Source organism: Passer domesticus, chromosome 2 (assembly GCF_036417665.1).
Source record: "Passer domesticus isolate bPasDom1 chromosome 2, bPasDom1.hap1, whole genome shotgun sequence".
Lineage (NCBI taxonomy): Eukaryota > Metazoa > Chordata > Aves > Passeriformes > Passeridae > Passer > Passer domesticus.
The window spans coordinates 110,506,349-110,522,798 of NC_087475.1; the positions used below are offsets into that span (position 1 = coordinate 110,506,349).

Sequence of the window (16,450 nt, forward strand, 5' to 3'; positions counted from 1 at the left end):
TTCCAAAGAAAACAGGCCACTATTAAAAATATGAAGTTTAAATACTGTAAGTAGACCATGCAGTGGATATGCCCACCTCATTTGTTTGCTGTAAGACTTGTGCTACCTCTGATAAATACTGAGTGGCATTTATCACCCAAACCTACCAGCAGACAGAGGTGGAACAGCCCCAAACAGCTTGAGGCCTCCACATAAAGAAACTTTGTTTAAAGACCTTACCTGCAAGCTAAAGGTCTCTGGATTTTGACCTTGGTAACATTGGGTCATACACCGGAGCTCTTCTGGAGTGAAGCGACTGGATTTGCCAAGGAAACAGCCACGAGCAAGAGAGAAATTCACCTGCAAGGCAGCATGAACAGACTGGAGGCAAGAGTCTTTGTCAACCCAATCACAGCTCTGAACAGAAGCACAAACATATGCTTCAGACACCCCGTTTAGGCTGAATCCTGCAATGAGGATGTTGGCCTCCTTCAGAGCCTATAAAGAGATAATATGTTTGGCTCAGTGCCTAACTTCTACATGATTATTATTAGGAGAGATAGATTCTAACTTCTGTGATTCAGATTCTCCTTCATAAAACATGGGGAACAGAGTCCTGCCCTGTACCTCAGGGGGAAAAACACATTAAATATTTTAAAATGCTCCAATATAACTCCTGGAATGGAGCTCTCAAAATTAATGTCTTACAGAGAACTCAGAGAATTCAGAGTAATTAGTTTTGTTAATTGCTGTATTTTGTAATTTCGTGCACATTTCAGGAACTTTCTTGTTCAGCTCTGCTGAAGAATATTTTGTTATCTAAGCCAGCTTAAACAAGGACCCTGCTCTAAAATCTAGACTGAAAATGCTATGAAAATTATAGGGTTTGGATACTTTGGCATTTTATATCAATTTTACACTATATGCTCATAAAGAGAACTTGTGTGACAAAATGAAATGTAATGAAAGTTTTTTCAGTATTGGAGAAGTTTAAGACTTAGTTGGAGACTCGGGCTGATTTTTATTTTATCATATAAATTTGATCTTCTATAATAAATATAAAGTTATTATAGAGTTTATAAAATAGGTATTATTATTTACTTAATGGCCCATAACAACTTCCACAGGGAATTTATATTTTACAGATCATTGACTTGATAGATTGTGACAGCTCTTCTGAAGATGTTCTGGTCTACTGGGTCATTACAGATAGCATGAACAGACAGTAAATCTGTGTCCTAAATATCCCAGTAACATTTTGTTCAAAACATTTAAGTGAATGGGATCAAATCTGCTGAAAACATTTATTTTTTTTTTAAAAAGACAAACCAGCATGAGGCATATTACAGACTATTTGCTAGCAAGTGCTTGAAAAAGACGTGTTGGAAATTATACAAATGTGGTTTTACATATGCACTGTTGAAAAAAGCAGACATGTCACAGAAGATAGAGGGAGAAATAAGCCTGTCTCAGAGAACTTACACTGTAAACCCTCATATCCCAAAGATATCCCCTGTTGGTTTCATACACAGTAGTGAATAATCTCTCTGGATTTTGATTATTACAAGATATTTAGTCTCAGCCCTGAAGACTACATGTAACCTTCCTCCCATCGCTTTCACAGAAATTGCACAGGCACCTACCTTTTCTCGCATGATTTCAGACTAGTTTTGGGAGGCAGAGAAATCCTTTAGCAAATGAAAAGGAAAACATTGACTAGAAAGGCTGTAGTAATCTGTAACCATGAAGCATCACTTCTAGACAAGGTGTAACATTTGAAGATTTCTTATACTCTTTAAAATAAAGATGAACATTACTGATGCCCTCTTAGGACCCAGAAATTGGCTGAAAAAAAGCCTTTTTTTTTCTTTTGAACATCACGATAAAATAAATAATTCCTCCAGCTGCTATCCCATCTTGTCAAAAGTGGACAACCTAAACTAGAAGCTGTTTGCTAAAGTAAGACATAAGGAAAACAGTGAGATATTGAATTCTAATGCCAAGAATGGCACCCCTCAGCCACTAATTTAAATTCCAAAACCTCAATTACTACTTACAGATAAGATCTACAACAACAACCCACAACAGAAGCACACAAACAAAGCATCAAATAGAAAGATATGGGGGAGGGAATATATTAAATAAAGATCAGTAAAAAATGGCAGGCAAAAAAAGAGGGCAACATTTTGACTTAAGTAGGCTTAGATCCAGGAGAGCAGAGATTTAGCACTTGGCCCAAGGTTGCTACTGATTTCCTCAGAACAGCTGTCTAGCAGACATTCCTGAAGAGCAGATCAGTTTAGAGGCATCTAACCAATCTCTTCCTATCAAAGGTTGAAAAGAGGGTGATTCGAAACCAGCTGCTGCTTGGGAGTAGAGAAATGCTAGGGGAACAGAAACACTATTAATAATAAAAGTGGTAACAGAAGGGTGTGGAAATTGTAGGCTGAGATATACTGAACAGCACAGAAATGTAAAGGTCAACTCTTTGGCAGCAGAGGAAAGCATCTCCTCTGTCAAAAAACTCCTGCTGTGTATTGCTGTCTCTTGTAATGAAGCCCTATCATGGCATAACCAAAAAAAAAACCCAAAAACAAAACTTAAATTTCAGTATTTTTATGTTCATGTTGGCAAGTTACCAGCTAACTTAAAATTAGTTCAGATTAAATTAACCAGCAAACATCTGATGGAACAGGCTGATGTACCCATGATTCACATCTGGACATTTGGCAGCAACATCCATCTGGCAAGTAACCGTACTTTTATACAAAATAGGGTGCCATGACCAGCACTCTTCCTGCCCTATCTGCCTTTTAAAAAGCAGAGCTGACCACCAACCATCTCCATGCAGGCAATACATGCTGTCAGTGCAGCAGCTTGCATGTGGACCAAAGTAGGCAGAGATGTTTCCTAGAACCCCAAGAGAGGCAGTGACATCTTGAGAAATATTAGACTTGTTTACCTTTTTTCCCTATAATTTCTCACTGTTAAACCCTCAGAGAGCTGTATGCAGTGTGGGCTGACAATAACTACCCTTGCTCTTAGCCTTCTGGCTGGCACAAGGTCCATCTTGAACTGCTGGCTTTCTGCAGAGTTTCCACTCTGGTGTAAGGCATCTCACACTGAGGCACCACAGCACTCAGCTTTTGCAAGAGGAAGAGGGTGTACCAATTTGAAACTCTGCATTTGAAGTTACTGCTGGGAGGCTGGTGAAGTTTTGTGCAGAATGCTTCTATTTTGTGCCTAACAAAGCAAGCATCATGCTTCTACTAATCAGTTATATGGCTCACAAAGCTCTATCACATGCATGGAAAACAATATTAACTAGACTTTAGTCTTACTCTATTTTTGGTATTGTTGATCATATGCTTTCAGACCATATCACATTTTATTTGGGTCAACAAATTTACAGACAGGATCTAGGTAAGGAGGTAGAAAAAAAGATGAAACAAGATTTTGCTGCAATTACCAACTTAAAAATACCAGATTTTAGCTTTTCTTCTATTTGAAAATTATGACATAAGAATGCACCAAGATTTCATATTAGAAGTGGAGAGAGACAGAGTAGAAAGTACCTTCTCTGCATTCTTTTACACAGGGTAATAGATAACAGCCTGAGGTTTTAGAGTGGCTGATTAGATAATTTTCTCCATACTTCACCAAAATCCCACTTGCATTGTCTTTTACACTTTTGGCCAAGATCCATGACTTCTGCTTATTTTCCTGGGCAACTGAGATGACTTTTACATTGTCTGGCCTCTCAGTGCTCACTTTGGGCAGCACATGGGATTTGGCAAAAATAAACTGAGTATCCCCATCACAGACACTTGGGACAGTATGATAATGGGGAGGTGATTCATTTACAAAAATTGATTTATACAACAGGTTTTGTCCTTGGTTTTATCTAAGAATGCTTCATGGCTGAATTTCATGTATCTGAAATGTGATTATTCAGAATTTATTGTGTATAAAATGAGCTGCATAGTTTGTAGGTTGATAACTATTGAGCATCATGTTTATCTTGAGAGAGTGCTCTTCAGTAAAACTGATTGCTCCTATATGCTGTGGATTTGATGCCTGAAATCTAATAAATACCAAAAGATAAGTCTTCCAGTGGTTCTGCGTAGTTGTGTGGGATGCTGGGCAACAGGCAGACCTACAGAATTCTAGAAAATAGTCCCAATAAGGGCAATGCTATATTTTACTAAATTCTGAGCTCTCTACTGGAAGATTAATGAAAAGATCCAATCCATCAATACATACTGTGGGGTTTTTCTGTTTGTAGCCAGAAAAATAAAATTTAATTTTACTATCACATCCACAAATAAATGTGTTGTGACACATTTGTGACACAGACATTTGTTGCTGTGAAGGGTGATCTATTCAGATCCTGGTCTGATGTTACTGTGGTTAATCTGCAGCTGGGATTTCCCCACAATCTCAACACATTTCTATGCACTCTCTTGGTTACTTTTCTAGGGCCAGTTTTCAAACTTGACATTTTGGAGCAATAAAGTTCTGGACATGTTATGAACATGTATCCCACATGTGTCAATCCTTCCCTCATCAGTGAGTGCAGCCCCTCCTCTGCCTGCTGCCATCCAGGTTTCCGTGAAAGGACTTGTCCCTGGTGTAACAGTGTCACTAGCAGGCCAGACACGAGGAGGACAGCGGGATGACTGACATTGCCTCTGTTTTCTGTAGCTCTTTCCAATGTTATTACTGGACTAACAGCTTTCCCCAGGCACCACACATCTCTTCGGGAACAGCTATTTTTAAGTACCTCTGAAAACATCTCCCCTTTCTTCCTAAATTAACAATAGGAAAAGCAAAAGAGTAGTTTTACATCCCCACAACAACAAAAAAAAGGCCTAGAAACTACTGAAGAATATTCTTTTTCATTTTATTTAATTAAGCTTGTCCCTATCAAGATTCCTGATACTCATTTTTTTAGGTTTTCCTTCCTAGTCAAAAACCTGTTTCAACATTTATATGACAGGAAGACAAATATTTGTTAGGTATGTAGTTAATCACTCAAACTCCCCAAAAAATTTTTAAGCAATGATCCTCTTTTTTTTGTTCTGCAAGTTTTGATCTAGGATTTTTCTGAACTAACATCTGTTCTCTCCTCATGAGAAAAAGTGATAACAAAAGCAATTTCACAGTTGTCCATACAGGTAAACTCTGTGTTCACTGCCTGAACATGTGCCACTTCTAAAATTTTGTCAAAATGAGAAGTAAATACATTTCATATCTTAAAAAATACCCTTGCTTTGTTTTGCTCTCTGTTAATGTTTTGTAGAAGGAAGATTTCAGATGATCATCACATAGTCTACTTAGCAATTACATACTATTTTTGCTAATTATTTTCTATTTGCTCTAAACATTTCATCTTTGCACAGATTTTGCATTGTAAGACTGAAGAAAACAAAGAAAAAAGAATGGAATAGGAGATGATAGGATTTAAAAAAATGAAAATGAAAAATGAAAAATGTACAGGACCACTGTGCATTGGTGCAGGTTATATCTATCAAAAGCTTTCCTTTTTGAAAACTGTGTCCAAGGAGTGTAGATGCACATGGATTACTTTCATAGCTATTATGTTGCCGGAAAAGCACCTAAAGGAGGAAAGCTCTGTGGCAGAGATGAAATGCCATGAAAAAAGGTGCTAGAGAAGCACTGGCATGAAAGAGAGCACTGCATATGAAAACAAATGGTCACGTTATGCATGATTAGAAGGATTGTCTTCTGGCTCAGGCACTAGGCTGGGATCAGAAGATCTTGGTTGGGTTTCCAGTTTTGCAGTAGTCCTTGTCTGACCTTGAGCTAGGGAGTCTTTCAGTTCAATCCAGCCTTTCTATCAGTGATAGTGGAACACTATTTCATCTCTTTCAACTCCAGGCTTGCTGAGGTAGGAGCTGTCTCATACTGTGTGGTTGCACAATAGCTTTAGTGCACTTGGGCTTCTCATCTGGGTTTTTTAAGCTCTAGTAATGAGGATAAAGCTTATTTAGGAGATAGGGGTTTTTTTATTGCAGCTGTCAGTTGTGCTTGACTAGTTCAGATCAGTCTTTGGGGTTTTGCTTATCTGTTAATTTAATGCAGCATGCTTAGAAATCTGGGAAATAGATACCTGAAATAACCTACCCAAAAGGATTCTGTAGCCAGGTGGGTGTTGTTCCGGGAAAAGAGACCAAGTGATAGAACAAGAAGAAATTGCCTCAAGGGGTGCCAGGGGAGGTTTGTACTGTATACCAGAAAATATTACATCATCAGAAGGTTTGTCAAAAATTGGAACAGGCTGCCCAGGAGAGTGGTTGAGTCACCATCACTGGAGGTATTTAAAAGAAGTGTACATATGGCATTTATGCAAACAATTTAGCGGTGGACTTGGCAGTATGAGGTTAAAATGGCTAGACTCAATCTTAAGGATCTTTTCCATCCTTAGGGATTCTGTGGTTATATGATTCTCTATTTACTTTTCCTTAGTCTAGTTTGAACTTCGGTTTATCCTTGTGTAAATTCAGTGAATCTCCAGAAGTATCTGAAGTCCATCCTGATGCTGACCCTCGATAAAACAGCAAGTTTTCCACAACATTTTTTGGATGACAAAAAGAGGTATGTGAACACTTTCTGCTTGCTGGACTTAAAACTCTGTGATGGACAGCATCCATTTCGGTTGACTACAGATCACTTCTACTTGTTGTGACCTGTTGTGAAAAAGATTATCTTCCCTCACAGGGACTGGGAATAGACCATGGTAACGAGTGCTTCCTGCCCACACAGTCCAGTGCAGCCTTCTGCAAGAGGAAAAAGGTTCTTGCAACAGTGAGCAGCTGCTTGGGTTCTGGCGAACATTTTTTCCAGTGGGATAGGTGAGGGCAACCCAAGAATAAGAAAGCCTGAAGGGCTTCTGAGGCAGACATAGAGGAGCTAAAATAAGACAGCCAGAGGGCTGGGGTGTCACAGGAAGGTCACCCCTGGGACACAGAGGAGGGTGGACAGCTTTTTTGCAACCTAAAAGCTGAACACTACTGCACTAGGAATCAGTCTGAAAGAAAGACTGCTCCATCAGGACAAAAAAAAGGGCGTGGGGCAGTTTTGTTCAAAAACCTCTTATATGAATTTCAAGTTCCTCTAAGCTTTTCCAGTGTTAAAAAGAGTTCAGAGTTATGATTCAGGGTGTCTACAATGTGCAATCCTGCTAAACCCTGTATTTTGACATTCAAAACCCTTTCCACTCTGTGAATTCTTACTTCAAGGAAATGGTCCAAAGAAGGGCACAAATCCACTGATCTTCCCCCTCTCCAAGCTCAGGAATCTATAAAGAACTGTCTTGTCAAACTTGTGATTAAAATAAGGAGTTTGGAAGAAGACATCACAGGAAATGGAATTGAATTGCCCACCCTTGGGTACCCGCAGACTCTGCAGTGTACAGGACCTAGCTGCAGGGAACATAGCTAAGGGAACATCCAGGCTGACCTGTGATAAAGACTATTCAAGATATTTTGATGTTGCTGGGGAGTTTTTTAAAAATTTGTGGAATTAAATAAAAAAACTAGTTTGAAAAAAAAACCAGTAAAATCACCAAAAGAGACAACTCTATCCGACACAGAGCATTAAGTCATCTGCTAATAAATTCAGGTTAAAGTTATCACTATTGAAACCACAAATTCCTTTTAAATACCTCTATTATTGGAAACATTTTAAGCTTTATTCTTTTAGCTTTTTAGGCAATTACTTATCTGGGCTTTGGGAGCCACACAATTAATTGGAAGGATTTGAACCTATATCTTGCATCTCCCAGGAGTGTGCCCATAACCATTATTCTGAGGTGGTTTTCTCTTGTTTCCTGCTGTTACTTTACCAGCTTGTGTAAAATGCTAAAAAAGTCATTGAGAAGGAAAGAAATAACCAGGTGGTAAGAACAACTTTATGAGTCTAAAGGATGGGACATGGATCAGTAAGGATACAAAAGATCTAGAAGCCCGTGGAAAGATAAGGCACTCACCTGAAAGTTGATTTGGATTTTGATTCCTTGTGAAATAAACTAACTAAGCCACAGAAACAAAACAAAACACCCCACACAAAAACCCCATAAACAAACAAACAAAAAAAGAGAACATCAACACTTTCTTTTTCAAAGGGCTTCAAATTGTGCATTTCTCATATTAAAAAAAAAAGAAAAAAGAAAAAAGAAAACTAGATATTTCTAGTAGAAGCAATAACATCATGAATAGAAAAATTTCTAAACTGAAAAATTTATAAAGAAGAGCTGAGGTAATTTGGGCTGTTCAGCCTGAAGAAGAGACTGAGGAATGGCTTCATTCAGGTCTCATCTGCCCTAAGGAGGGCAGCAGTGGGGCAAGTTCTGATCTTCCCTCTTGGTGAGCAGCAGAGCACACAAGGAAAGGGACTGAAGCTGCATCAGTGGATGCACCTTCACTGAGAGAGCTTCTGGTCACTGGAATGGCCTCCCAGGGAAGAGGCCACTGCACCAAGCCTGTCAGAGTTCAGGGAGTGTCTGGATTAAGCTCTTAGTCACATGTTTTAGTTTTAGGTAGTTTTGTGAGGAACAGGGAGTTGAACTTGGATCCTAATGGTTCCTTCCTAACTCAAGATATTCTGTGATTCTATGATGCTATCTATGATCTACAGTTTCTTTAAAGTTTTATATAATCCAATAGTTCACTTCTTCATGCTACACAATTATGTCTATTAATTACATTCAACTTATTAATAAGAAGAGTTAAATTATTTCCAGGCCCATGTAGGAAGTGGGTCATTTGTCTTAGCAAATGAGCCATTAGATAAGATAAAAGGATCAATGTTTCACAATATTGATACAAAACCAAGATTAAACCTTTTGGACAAAATTATTCCTGTTTTAGAAGTTTCTATTGAGCAGAAAGGCTCTGTAGAGATGAGAGGACAGAGAAATGACTGACCATGATCTGGAATTAAAGGATATTACAGACAACACTGTATTATCAGACTACCTTTCCACAAGATTTCCACAGAACAAAATATAAAATCAAACTAGTAACTCCCAACAATACAATAAAAATTGTGATCTAAGGAAGTTTTTTTTTTAAATTCTGCACCTGTTAATGATAGACAGGGAGAGGCAAAAGAAATACAAGATATGAAGAATGCCAAATGGTTATTGCAAAGTAAAAAGAGCTTTATGTAGTACAGACTCAGAAGAGAACAGGACAATGTTATGCTTTAGAGGTCCTACAGAACATATAATTATGTTACTTTCATTTAATTTATTAGGGGGGAAGAAAAAAGCACATTGAAATATTAGAAATAAAAAGAAAATCTAACTTAAAAATATTATAGATTGCCTTTTACAGTTCAATTCTCAGGACGCAATAATCTTATTTCCATGAACAAGATACTAGGCAGAAACAATTACATAAAATATCTACTTTTTAGTCAAAACTCCAAGAGTACAATGAAGACAGACATGGACAGCAGTTTCTGCTTCAATCAAAATTAGTGATAAGAGAACTGGCTTAAGGCTATCTGGCCATGAAAATAATAGAAAAAGTGTTCCCTTTCTCATCAGGTCTAGTGAGCAAAATATCTTCTGGGGAGACTGGGAACAAGCAGTAAATTGCCAACATGGAAACATCAGTCTAACAAACAGATTTGACAACGTTACAGTGTGACCCATGAATTAAACTCATGCCTCATCTTTTAAGTTATATTCGTGTAGACTGAAGAGTCTCTAACATTCAGACTGCCAGGAGGACCATATGCTTCCTTCTGTTAGTCCACACACAGAAAAATTTAACTGAATCTATTTGAACTGCATGTCTGCAGTTTCTTCCTGTCTGAGGACAACATTCTTCACTTATCAGGAAGGATGAAAGAACTTTTAGTATGAGAAACTGTCAGCTGGATGAAACTTAGAAGACACTTCTTTATCAAAACCAGACTTTTAAAGACAATTTCAAGTATGGTTACAAATCTCAAGAGAGAGTTCATAAAGGAAATGTCTTATCCCAAAGTGACTACAGCTGTTTGCAGTTCTGAAATACAAACTAGTGGAACTTGACTCTTTTAAATGAAAATACCTTAGCACAGCTATACTTCTTGGGTTATACACTACTTTTGCATTGACATGCTCTGGATGAGAATTAGAAATATTTCAACTGAGTATAGTTGCTTTATATTTTTTCAGAAATATATCAGGAACATTTACTAGTGTTTAGAAGAGCCTCTGCACAGATGTGAAGAAAAATCACCTGAATGTTTCACTATTTTAGCTTGCCTCTTTTATTTTAATGTGTCACTGTATTGTATAAAAATTCAATACTCACGTGATAAATTTTATTTTAAAATATTTCTATTACCTTCAATAAGACTGATAACATTTGTTTTTCCAGTACCAGATATCCATCAGGTACTTTGTTTAGATAGATACATATATCAAATAACTGTTATATGAAAGAACTAAGCCATCTGTTATTGGCAGACAACACAACAGAACCATAACTTCATAATAAGAAATACAAAAAATGACAGATCTGAATCGGTAATGGAAACACGAGGTACAGACAAAACTGGTGTAGAGTAAAACAGAGCAACAAGTTCACTAAAATCACACTCCTTGTTTGAACAGAATAATAGCAAAGCCCTGGCTCCAAATGTGGGTCTGTCCCTAAACATCAGCTGGTGGAGGGCTGGAGATCTCCAGCCAGCCTCTGGAAAGGGATATGACACAATGTGGAGCATTGCTCTGCCTTAGCAATTCCCAGGCTCCTGTACACATCAGATAACTTTCTGGTTTTGAAGGACATAATTTTCCACTGATTAAAATTAATCAGAAAAAATATTTACAACATCATTTCATGAAATTATGTATTTTTGACTCAAATTTTTTTTTTTCCAAAAAATGCTGTACAATCTTAAAACTGTCAAATACTTTTCATGGAAAGTAAAAAGAGAACAGTGTGACACCACAAAAATGCAGTCTTATGAATAACAATGATTCAAATAGTGCCAGAGGAATATTTCCAAGTAAGCAGTCTTCCCCTTCAGCAGTAATACCATAATGGATAATGCTTTCCAGGAAAAAACTGTAATTAACCAGCTTTGCCTCTTAGCAAGGCAATAAAAGAGGGTTCACAAGATACCCAAGAAAGTCCAGACAAATTCACTAAAAGGCAAGGAATTACTCACACATTAAAATGTGTGCATTAGAATTCATGCAGGGGCTCTCATCTCAAGCTGTGAAGAACAACCTTTCAACACCTAAAGTGCAGGGCATATATTTGTGCCTAACTGAACATATTGGAAATAAACTCTTCATATTAAATTTAAATTTTTTAAAAGGGCAAACACAAACAGACCACCTCTTAAAAAAAAAAAAAAGGCAAAAACAAACTACCAAACAAATCATCAACTCAACTACAAAGCAATTTCCATGTGTTCTGCAGAAAATGCTACTATAACAGTGCTTATTCCTGGATAGTTCTCCCAATGACAGTAAGGAATATGACTCACCAAGGGTGCCAACACACTCGTTTGGTGGCATGCTGTGGCTGCACACATGGGTGCATTTGGGTCTCATCTGGCCCACAGCTGGCAAGCCTTCTGCTTGGTCTCTCCTTCCACTTGTGCCAAGATGCACACCAATCTGCAGAGAAAAATTCACAAGTATTAAATGTGGAGCCATCAGAGCCCCTCTAAAATGCCAACAGTGCTGCTTTGAAACACCTGGCCATAATGTAGATCTTTGAAACCCAGACCTCCAGCTTGCCCAGCTTGTTCCATCCCAGAGTTAATTTACAGGAGGCACTGTGTAGTCACAAAGTATCAGCTACTCACAAAAATAATATGGAATTGATAAGTAGACTATGTGATGATCATCTGAAATCTTCCTTCTGCAAAACAGTTTCCTAAAAATAAATGGCAGTTCTTGGCAAAATAGATTTTTTTTTGGTGGAATGCTCTCTATTTTTTAACAATGACGGGAAGGTTCTGCTGGTCCAAAGCAAATTTTGTAGTGAAACGAAACAAAACAAGCCACAAAAATCACCTCCAAGTCCCAACCCCAATGTCAAACAATATGAGGAGGATTTCATGGCATTCAGTGATTAACCCATTCTGCTGATTTGGAGCCCAGACCTGGGTGCACACTGAGCTGCTGGGCACGCCTTGGCACTTTGCTCTCTTCCTGTAGTGAACAAATGTGGGAGCCTCATTCTTTAGTCCCTACAGAATTGTACAGCTGTCCAGCCAACATCAAATCAACTATGGTGAGCTGTAGTGCTCTATCTGTTTTTGGAAGGTGCCAGCATCCAAATCTATTTAATCTGGAAATGTATGCAAATGAAGATATTTGCATGGGGCAATCACTAAAATTGTAATAAAAAAAGGAAGCAAAGAAAGCACTACTTTGCTATAATTTAATGGCTATATATCTGGTTAATCCTTTCAAGCTCACATACATTAATTTCACAATGGTGTCTTATACACTTTTTCTCTTCTATGAAACCCTAACAAACATGAAATGGATAAGTTTTGTAGGACCTGGCTCAAAGCTTTAAGGTTTCTTACTGGTTAGGAAGAAGAACAACTGTTGGGATGCAGCAACATATTTCACTTTTTCTTTTAAAATTAAGCAGACACAACAAGAATAATTAAAGTAACTTTCACAAGCAGAATATTTTTAAAATGTTTGATTAGCATTTGCACTGAACTACCAAATTTCTCACAGTGCAAATTCTTATCTAGCATGCCAAGAAAATATAGCAAAACTAGTGACAGGAAAATCTTTTACAATACTGTCTCACCTGCAAGCCTGGAGAAGTATCGTCCATGTGAATAAAAGAAGAAATACTCAATGACTAGCTCTGGATGCTAAAAAGAGTAGCCCCCAAACTCTTTTCTGAAAACACCAGTGATGTTCAAATTAGAGCCATTTAGATACTTTTTTTTTTTTCGGTTTGTTTTGTATGTAGCATACCATGAACCGAATGGAGAGCACGTCTCTCACATAAGTTACAAACAGCCATCACTAGTGACATTTTGTTCCCTCCCTACAGTTCTAGTTTCTAAACATGAGCCTCTGATGAAAGGCTGGCCTCCAGCAGCAATGCTCCAAGCCATGTTGTTCCATCACAGCCTTCCATTTATATTCAAGTCACGAACATGACACTTCTTTTGTTAGCTTTTGATTGTCATCTTCTGTTTTCAGCACTAATCCCCGTAACAAAAATTGTCATTGTGATAGGTGCTGTGGAAATCAGTAAGATTAATAAGTAGTTGGTATAATATCTAAATACTCTCCTCTATCAAGATGAGTATGTTGCTGAATTTGTGCTATGTGGAACAGCTGACAGTAGAAATAGTTATAATAGATCACTTTGACAACTTTAGATTTACATAATGGATTCATCCACTTTGCAGATTGGGTTTGTGCACATTCTCTCAGCATGCAAAACATGCCTATTACCTTTAAAACATTTGATTTGAATTGTATATGATGCTACATAAAATACACTTTTTTTGCAGTGTGTAGACTTAAATATGTATTTGAAGAGACATGTATTAGTATGATTATATGTCATGTGCAAAGTAAATTAATGTACCTGCACTAAAGTTCATGAACCTCTTTAATGATTTTATCACATTTTCATTTAATTCACACAAGTTGACTTTTTTTCCTTTTTGAAATTCCTTTCTCCCTTTTTCAGATTTAGAAACACAATTAGTAGCAAATAAAGACACTGCAGAAACTGTGCCTGGAAAACATATACCTTTTCCAGTCTGTTCACAACACATCACAAAGGTATTAATTACCAAAAAATAATCAAGGATTAGTTCATTATAGTTCCAGTCCAATTCCACGGATACAAAGAGCAAAAGCAGCAGAAGAGGCTGAAAAGGGCCCTGTATCCAATAGAAGATAATCCCCCCCACAAACACAGACACTGGGGAGGAGGCCACACTGCCTTCTGAGGTCTCATCTGGGAGAATGTTTGGAACAGAGCTGCAGTGGCCTGGGCTGGGCACATTCTGCTCAGTGATCAGACTAAGAGACATTGAATGCCACTAAAACTCTGGGTATGTAAGCTGTGTGACTTTGGAAAGAGGCCTGCACATCTTCCCAGCAGGAAACACAGCTCTGAAGAAACACAGCTTCAGCAGTGTCAGGGTGTTAAAAGAGTATTTCTGCTTTGCCATCACACAAACTGAATCCCAGCACAGGGACAGCCTGACAGCTGCCTCACTCAAGGTGAGGTATTCCTAATCCCCAAGCCAGTGGTCTTCAACATTGAAGGATGGGCAGCTTTGGAACAAGCCCACTGGGCAAACTTTCCATGGTCCCAGACCATGGAATTTCAGCATATAGCTCCAAAATAGATCAGTGAGCTTTTAGACCATCTCTAACATTCTCCTACAAATGTCTTGGCTGATAGGTCTTTGTCAGATTTGTTGTAGTTACAGGACATAGGGAATTTAGCTTGCTATACACTCTGAAAACCTGAGCATCAGCCTCTGACAAAACAATCTGAATTTTCAGTCCATGGGAAGTTCCAAAAGTGAAATTTACTGTGAACTTCAAATCCTTCTTTTTGGCTAGGAATAACATTGTATCATTTATTACACATGAATATCACAAGAGAATTAATTTCTTTACTTCTACTACTATCTTAGACATCTATTTCTGAAAAGACAAATGCAATTTTTTGCTTGGGAATAAGTACCTCACTGTATGTTTTTTCCTATCAGTACTTCAAAAAGGTGGAAAAATGCTAACATTTATATTTCCCATGTTAACAACAAGTTACTCAAGGCAAAATAGGCAGGATGTCACAAAGAAACCAACTGAAGACAGGCAGTTTTGAAGTCAAATTGTATAGATTGAGACATTTAGACTCTGTCACATCACCCCAAATATTATACTGAATTACGAGCATGAGATCATGTATGACCTGTTGTTGCTTTGCATGGTTTGAAGAATGTGAATAATTTGCAAATTAACAGATGTACTTTAAGATAATTAGAGAAGCAGATAACACTTAGTTTAAATGTACTAACACTTTTTTTTGCACGGTGGAATATATTGCCATCATTGGACTAAAACACAAGCAATGTATGCCAGCAATAAGTGTAGTTAATGGTTCTAAACAGTTGCTCTAATTTATTTGATTTTATATAGTGAGACTTTAAATAAAATAAAACCTGCAATTATCCATTTAGTTGTTCACTTATATCTTTTTTAAAAAACAGTGTAAAACACAATAAATGTTCATACATGTTCCCAGATGTCAAGGTAAATGTTACAGTTCCATTTACACAAATTGTTTCTCCTTATCTCCTGGCTACCTAGGCTTCTGCTACACCCTCACAGAAATACTTATATATGGAAATATATACATGCATTGTTAGTCAAGGATTAATGACAAGTTCACATTATTCTTACCCAGTTATTGGATGCAATAATATTTTTCAGTATCCAGGCAGCCTTACATTTGAAGTGATCTTGATCTTGCTTGATTCTGCTTGGGTGTTATTCCTGAAATAAATGCTTCTTAATTACCATTTCAGGGTGACTGCATGGCTGTATAAGAAAAAATAACCATGTACATTAAAAAAAATTAAAAATGCAAATGCACAACAAATTTGGCAGCACATTCTCTGACCTCTCAAAAATCCTAGGGGAATGGCTGTGGTGTTGAATACGAACCACCAGCAAGGCCCTTCTTTGTTCATCCCGCAATTTCTTATAATTGGGATGTACATTTTTCATGCCTAATGTTCTCAGGTAACTAAGCAGTCTCCAAACACCTACCTGCTGGCATATTTCCCCAATAGGAAGGGGGAATGTTTGGACTGATGATGTTTTGTCTTCCCAAAGACAAAACATGGAGCCCAGCATTCCTGGGGATGGCTGAGCACCTTCCTGCCCATAGGAAGTGGTGAGTGAATTCCTCGTTATGTTTGTGCTTTGCTTAATGAAGTGTCTTTATCTCAAGCCATGAGTTTTCTCACTTTTACTCTCCCAATTTTCTCCCCAATCCTGCTGGCTGAGGAGTGAGCGAGTAACTGCGTGGGGCTTGGCTGCTGGCTGGGATTAAATCACAACACCTACAAAGTGTGATTCTTTGAATGGTGGGAAGAGTAACTACAGCAACTAACAAGACATGAGCCTTCAGAAGGTAAAAGAGGGCTGGCTGCTCCTCCACTGTGTTGAAATTTCGAAACACATCAAAGAGTAAGAACAAAACAGGAAAAGAAAAGATGTGTGGGGAGAATCAAGGCATGAGCTGCAAAGTAATCAAACCACTTAAGTGAGAAGTAAGTGATGAGGATGTTTTAGGAAAATGACATTTCTGAATCCCATCTTCCATCTAGACCTTACACTTTTATATGCAGATTACTGCTCACAGCAAGCTGTCTCAGCTCCTGGGCTTTCCCTTTGTCTCTGCTATGATTAATATGACAGATA

At 37.8% G+C, this 16,450-nt stretch overlaps 1 long non-coding RNA gene across 1 annotated transcript in view; it reads right to left on the minus strand.

Annotated features, from left to right (window-relative positions):
* LOC135294835 (uncharacterized) overlaps positions 1-16,450 on the minus strand; it is a 150,361-nt gene that overhangs the window by 21,905 nt on the left and 112,006 nt on the right. Inside the window, exons 5-7 of the long non-coding RNA XR_010356854.1 lie at positions 15,425-15,562; positions 11,497-11,629; positions 220-339 (exon numbers count right to left, since the gene is read on the minus strand). This is a non-coding gene — a long non-coding RNA (uncharacterized LOC135294835). The remainder of the gene's footprint in view (positions 1-219; positions 340-11,496; positions 11,630-15,424; positions 15,563-16,450) is intronic.